The 5,218-nt window shown below is 48.5% G+C and overlaps 1 non-coding gene across 1 annotated transcript; it reads right to left on the reverse strand.

Annotated features, from left to right (window-relative positions):
• Window positions 1–2,272: 2,272 nt before the first annotated feature.
• On the reverse strand, window positions 2,273–2,379 carry LOC136132368 (U6 spliceosomal RNA). The gene has a single exon (XR_010656449.1). It is a non-coding gene; the product is annotated as a U6 spliceosomal RNA (small nuclear RNA).
• Between the last annotated feature and the right edge of the window lie 2,839 nt (window positions 2,380–5,218).

A 5,218-nucleotide genomic window follows, 5' to 3' on the forward strand; every position in this document is an offset into this window, starting at 1 on the left:
TTGAGAAAAAAAAATTTGTTCAAAGGGTGAAAATTTACTGAAAACAAGTATATTGGCTTGGAAAACTCTTGAGTGTTTTTCTTGAAGTTTGTTTCCTCCTGAAGCTGCATTTTACAGGTAAGGTATAAACGTGCTAAAATTTCTTGAAAGATTTTTCTTATAAGAAGATCAGCTATGTTCCCCACCAACTTTCTAGCCTATGAATGCACTTAGCAGATTATTTATTTCTTCACTGATAGTAGAAAAATAAGCCTAGACAGAGTGCAGGCAAATGATCATACACTACAAAGGAATGAATTCAAATCAGTTCATTTTTCAGATATTTCAGGGGTTTAAAAACTGGCTTAGTTTGAAATAAAATCTCCCCCATGAAACATATCTAGAGGAATCATGTTCCCACTCAGACAATCTTTGTGTGGATCGTCAGTGGGAGTTTTATTCTTGTTTGTCCCCTGCCGTGTCCGACCATTCAGCACAGTCTATGTCATAGTGGGATTGCTTCCCTAGTCTGTGAGTTTCCATGTGGGAAACATCCCAAGACTACTTGTTTTCATTTTTTCCTTCTCTGGGAGAGACTGACAGAGCTAGGAGTTTGTAGAACCTATGTCCCCCCCGCTTTAAGTTTACTTAGAAAAAGGAATTGACATTGGTTCCAAAGTGTGCCTTGCAAAATGCCCAGGGAACACACACTTCTGCTTGCCTCACACACGGCCAGAGCTCAGGAGGCTTCTCCCACCCCCTGAGTCTCAGCTAGGCAGCAGGGAGACCCTCCATCCCACTGGCAGACCTGTGGTTCCCATTGTCACCCAGAGGATGCAAGAGCAGAGTAGGGACGCATTGCCAAGGCGGCTAAAGGCTCGCATAGCTGGCTGACGGGCAGGAAGGGCCTTCTCCCTTTCGGTTTGGTTTTATCACATCAGCCTCCTGCCCTCCTGTGGTCCATTAGCTGAGGAAGGGGCGTTGCAATAATGCAGGGGGTGAAGGAAAGGAGTGAGGATAGTTACTATGGAAAGAGGCAAAACCAGATAAGAAAAGAGGACTCTTGGGGTGGAAGAGAAAAAGGACCCTGAATTAGAATTATTTTATGAGAAGTTTTAACCAGTTCCCAGAGGGGAATTCAATTCTGAGACAAGGGTTCTTATGAAAGGGATTTTCCTTGACCCTCGAAACACATGGGTTTGAACTGTAGGGTCCACTTACACGTGGATTTTTTTTCAATAGTAAATACCACAGCCCTACACGATCCCCAGTTGCTTGATTCCCTGGATGTGGAAACCACAGATACGGAGGAACCATGGAAATGGAGGATTCCCAGATATGGAGGAATTGCATATATGGAGGGCTGACTATGATTTTCTGATTTTCTGATACTCTGATTTTCAACTGTGCAGAGGGCCCGCACACCAACCCCGCACTGTGCAGGCTCAACTGTATTAGGAAGCATTCCCAGGGAAAGCCTGTAGGGGGATGGGAAAGCATGAATTCATGATTAGGGAGAGAGGGCAGGCAATGGTGTAGTATTGGGCCAAGTCCCAAGGAGGGAAACCCTATTCCTTCTATATTTCTGTGTAACAAATTGCCCCAAACAACAATAAACTTTTATCACCTCTCAGAGTTTAAGTGGGTCAGGATTTCAGGAGTGGCTTGGCTGGGCAGTGCCGGCTGGTGTGTCCTTGTGGTTGTAGCCACAGTATCAGTCAAGATCTCAGCAGGTTTACCTGGGGCGGGAGGATCATTTGCAAAGCAGCTCACTCACCAGGCTGGAGAGCTGGTGCTGGCTGTTGGTGGGAGGCCTCAATTCCTCTCCACATGGGCCTCTCCCAGGACTGCTTCAGTGTCCTCCTGCTGTGGGAGTCCCCAGGTGTGTAGCCCAAGAGAGAAGGCCAGGCAGAAGCTATCCATTTCATGACCTAGCCTGGGACCACGACGAGCATCGTTTCCCCCATCTTCTGTTCTGCAGAAGCACTCAGGCTGGCCTTTATTTTATTTTTTATTTTTATTTTTTTGTGGTAGGCGGGCCTCTCACTGTTGTGGCCTCTCCCGCTGCGGAGCACAGGCTCCGGACGCGCAGGCTCAGCGGCCATGGCTCACGGGCCCAGCCGCTCCACGGCATGTGGGATCTTCCCGGACCGGGGCACGAACCCGTGTCCCCTGCATCGGCAGGCGGACTCTCAACCACTGCGCCACCAGGGAAGCTCTGGGCTGGCCTTTATTTAAGGGGAAGGGAATTAGGCTCCACCTTTTTTTTTTTTTTGCGGTACGCGGGTCTCTCAAAAATATGGAATGCTTCACGAATCTGCGTGTCATCCTTGCGCAGGGGCCATGCTAATCTTCTCTGTATCATTACAATTTTAGTACATGTGTTGCCGAAGCGAGCACTAGCCTCCACCTTTTGAAGGGAGGAGGGTCAAAGAATTTGTGGACATTTTAAAACTTTGTCTGTGTCCTGCAGGGAAGCTCTGGAGATAACATAGTTTACCCCCACCCCCCGCCCCCAGACTGGTCTCCATCAGGGGCTGGGGAGCTGGAATACTTGTTCTCTCCTACCTGCCCATCTTTGGATTCGGGCTGCCTGAAGTGGGAAGGGCTTCATTTCCCAGGCTCCCAAGGGCGGAGTATGAGAACAGCCCTTGGAGGAGCGAGGCAGGTGCTGGCTGTGGAGGGTGAACCAACCCCTTGCCCCGCCCCCATGGCAAGCAGGGCAGAGGGACCTGAGGGATGAGATGCGGCACGCTGACGAGGTCTTCCTTCCCTTTCTTGTGCGATTTTGTCTCTGAGCGGAATTCACTGTTGTCTCAGAGAGCCTGGGAGCAGATGTCGGAAAACTACATAATGAAATCAAATAGCAAAATAGAACCAGGCAGATGCTTGCCCAAAGAGCAGGGGAAGGAGATGGCTGGACACCAAGGGTTATTAATAGCACTCTGTACTTTGATGGTGTCTTTCATCTGAGTTTCCAAGAGCTGCACGGCCATTTAAGTAATCCAGGGAGTTATTTTCTTGGATAGAACCCTGAAATCCAACAGGTCTTTTGAAAGTTTGGTGCTTTGAATGTTTTACTCTTTCTGGATTGTTCTCGAGGGAGAAATGATTTTGATTTATAAATCGTATGGAGGTTTTTAAAAGTCAGTTATTTCTTAAAACAATAGATAGTTGCACTGCCTTTGGCAACATTCTGTGGAATTCACAGGGCCTTCTTCTTCCTTGTCTGTCTCAAAGCTGTCTTCGTGAAATTATTTAATTAAGTGATAGAACATTTCTGTTCAGCAGGGAAAACATGTCTAAAGATCCTGTCCGAAATTCGAGTAACCATGGTTCCAGGCTTCTAACCATCTGTTTACTCCTTCTTCGTGAGATGCCAAATGACGGGTTGCAGAGGTCTGTTCTGCTCTTCCTCTACCATATACACCTAGAGAGGGAACAGGGCTGTAGCGGTAAGGTGGCCCTGGCATCAAGAACGGGCCATCTCTAAGCTGATATTTGGCTGGTGACTAAGAACGGAGTCTGTGAGCCACTTTGCCTTGGCGGCTCTTCACCAGAGAAGCGAAGCACAGGAGAGAGATCCCACCTGGACGTGGAACCAGAAGCAGGTCTCCCACGCGAGCCGATGCCTGCCTTGATTAGAGTCAGCCGGCACCGGGCACACTGCGGCTGCGCGGACCTCCTGTGAGCGCCGGCCTGCCTGTGTGCACGCGTGAGGTGCGACCGGGAAGAGGCTGCTGCGGCTGCATCTCATTAACTTGTCACATCTCTTCCCCCAAAGTGGACGAGCATGTGTTTTTCCTACTGACTGGTCACTGATGGTTTCATCACCAATGGTTTCAGTCCTAGACTGAAAAGGGCTGCCGCATAGCAAAGCCCAGACCAGGAGGAGAAAGAGCCCGTTGCCAGGACTGGAACCACAGCAAAGGATATGTCCCAGAAGGGCCCAGGATTCACCTGCCTTCTGCTGCCTGCAGCGCCCGCTGTGTTTCTCCAGCGCTCAGCATGAGAAGTGTCGCTGGGCCTCTCAGGCCTACAGGGTGGACTAATAAGGGATGTGTTTGCAGCTGTCAGGAGGCTGGTTGCTGCTGCTCTACAGATACTCTGGACAGGACATGTTTTCTTTTTCTTTTTTTAAATCGGGAAGCAGGAAGTTTTCCTTTCCTGGCCCTTCCCAAGCCTTTGTAGTTACCAATTATATCCACTAGGTGGCAGCACAGAGCGCAGGCCACAGCTCGCTCTACTCTCCAGCCGGGGTCTGCGTCTTAGCAGGACGGAGAAGTCCAGGATGGCCTCCCATCCGCTTAGCAAGGGTTCATTCTGTCTCTCCCTTTCCTTTGAGAAACGACCATTCAGAGGCTTGTGCCTTTGAAGACTGTTTCAGCAGTGGGTCCAACTTCCTCCCAAACGGCCTACTTCTTTGCGTAAGAAGTGAGAGAATATTTTCTGCCCCAGCTTTATTTTGGGATAAGGCAGGCAATTATAATTCCATTTTTAATCACGCCACATTACCTTTTATACGATCTGAAAGTGTGTGGAAATGAATGATTCTCTCTGGAGGAAGGGATTCTGTTCATCCGTTGATCATTTCTTTCTTTTGGAGGGTTTGTCCCCCACCCTTGGTTGAGTCTGGGTCCCCTGGGCTCCAGGACATTTTGCCAAACATGAGGGGAATGAAAGGGGAGTGGAAGACAAGGTCCTGGCCCTCGAGGGGTTGAATGGTTCCTGAGAGCCCTGAGGAACCCAAATAAATACAAGTCCACTTCGTTTGTATTCTGTGAGCTTTGCTCTAGTTTTCTGTCGCATTGCCTTGACACTTAGTTCCAGCGCGCTTCTGGAGGGGCAGTCTGTACAATTTAACGTCAGTTAGTCAGCTCTTCTGGGCAAATTAAAAAACCCAAATGTTGTTGAGTCACTAATTTATTCCTCACCGCTGTGATTCAGAGCTCCTGTCTCATTTCTTCAAGTCTCCCCCATTCCCAAGCCCCATACCCCACCCCTCCCCTGGCTGCAGAGCAGACAGCACTTCCTGTCTCATCTGTGTTCACTGCCATTTCTTTTTTTTAAATTTTTATTGGAGTATAGTTGATTTACAATGTTGTGTTAGTTTCTGCTGTACAGCAAAGTGACTTAGTTATACATATACACATATCCACTCTTTTTTAGATTCTTTTCCCATATAGGCCATTGCAGAGTACTGAGTAGAGTTCCCTGTGCTATACAGTAGGTCCTTACT

This window comes from Phocoena phocoena, chromosome 12 (genome assembly GCF_963924675.1).
Source record: "Phocoena phocoena chromosome 12, mPhoPho1.1, whole genome shotgun sequence".
In the NCBI taxonomy this organism is placed as follows: Eukaryota; Metazoa; Chordata; class Mammalia; order Artiodactyla; family Phocoenidae; genus Phocoena; species Phocoena phocoena.